The following is a 2,132-nucleotide window of genomic DNA, read 5'->3' on the forward strand; positions in this document are numbered from 1 at the left end:
CGTACTTGATTTGCATTCAATTATTTCAATGAGCTCAGAGTTCTTGGACTAGTAAGGCACATAAGCTGCTTCCTCACATCTAGTTCAAAATTAAATTTTCCTACGCCTTCTGATTTTATCTTTAAATACAGAAAGTAATTACTCTGAATTAGGCGAATTGACAAATAAGAATGTCACCATATCTTGCCTTTGAATTATTATAAAATTAGTTTATGATATATTAATATTTTTAAAAATATACATAGACCCCTAGCTCCATTGAAAATAGATATTCCATAGCAGGTATTCGGTATTACTCCATTACCCCCGACAAGCTAACTCTAGCTGTCTTCCAATCCAATTCAAGGTACCCATATTTTAGAGGATGAGTATGTACGTACTAGATTATCTCGGTCCAATAGATGATCCACGGCCAATATAACAGAACGAGAAAATTATCATCCTCAGATGAACTCGAACCCAGTTCTTACCTTTATTTATCAGTAGATACAAACTATTTATATTAATAATACGTACACCCTGATTTCAAGACATTCACAGATATTATTTATATACCCAGACTCAGGAGTCCAATGTTTTACAAGCTCAGTTACTCCATTTTTTTAATTTAACGATTTTAAATTTAACCCATCAATTTGTCAGAATTGGACTAATATTTAAATTTAATAAAATGTTAATGAAAATATTTTAAAATTACTTGTTTCGTAACTGTTTCATTTCCTACCTTAGAGTCATTAATTAAATTTAATTTTGTTCCTTTGTCCTTTTGGGAACAAAATTTAAAGGAATCTATCGTTATTGGTTATGAAAATTAAATAACGAATAATATTTCTTACATATTTCACCTGTGCCATTCTCAAGAACAACCTTAAATCAAACAATATTTTTAAAACAAAGGACTTTTCCTACAATGTACAACATTTTCCATTTAGTTTTTGAGAAGTATACAATTTCCTGCTTCTTGGCACCCATTTTGTTTACGAAAGTATTGTAGCTGAAGCATTAATGGCCAACATAAATCAACCATGAAACAGCGTCCCATATATCATCATTTTGAATTCGCTCTTCACCGTTGGTTGATGTGACAAATGGGACGGCAAAAGTAAATGAAATCTCACGAGATCGCAGAGACCAGAGTAGCAGAGATGTTATTTTAATTAAATATAATTAAAGCCATATCAATTCTCGAATTAATTACTCATAATAATAGTCGCATTCTTATTTATTTTCTTTGGAGAAGAGGGGGGGTAAATGATAGGACTAGTCCAATTTATATAATATATAAATTTTGTACTTAACATTTTTCTTAATTGTTAATAATCTGAACCATAACTGAAGATATTGTTTCGTAAGGGCTGATTTATAGATATCTATCTTATTACAGATATCCTAATAAAAACGTTCTTTATCCTAAACGGTTATAAGAGATTTATAATCAGAGTGAAGGATTACCCAGTCTCAGAATCTCAAATTAAAACTTTTCCAATTTATTATTAAATTAAAACTTTTTTCTTTGAATGTTTGATTAATTTTGACTATGCAACACTGAACTGTTTCCTACTTTTACGCGGCTCTATCAGTTTAACTTCAATTACATCGAAGGCCTACTATAGGTTGTTATTGTTCAAATTTTCAGAGTTAAATTTTAAATCAAAACTCTTATATACTATTAAAGGGAAAAAAATCACATATAGAAGGCATAATTACATTTAAAAACATGCAGAGATAGGGAAATGTTTTATTCGGCACTCCTGCTGAAATTAATAAAATTGCTAACGACATAAAAACACACACACCGCTTACAATGGGATTTTTTTTTTCAAATAAATAAAATTAATGATACTTTATTTTTTTATTTTTCACTCAAGCCCTATCAGACTATTTCAATGAGGATAAGCTGATATTAAAGACCATTTGTATTCATGGATTCGATTATATAAAGGGATTATCTGAAGACATACACAAATCATTTAAAGATTATGTTGTTAATGAATACTCCTTAAGTTATAGACCCAACAATAAATTTAAAAAATATTATAGTAAACCAAAGGACAGAATTGATACAAAAAATAAATCTGTATTGATATAAATATAATTCTATGTTTAAACTGTCTAGCAATATATATATATAT

This window comes from Halyomorpha halys, unplaced genomic scaffold, assembly GCF_000696795.3.
Source record: "Halyomorpha halys isolate HHAL.00 unplaced genomic scaffold, Hhal_1.1 Scaffold1259.1, whole genome shotgun sequence".
In the NCBI taxonomy this organism is placed as follows: Eukaryota; Metazoa; Arthropoda; class Insecta; order Hemiptera; family Pentatomidae; genus Halyomorpha; species Halyomorpha halys.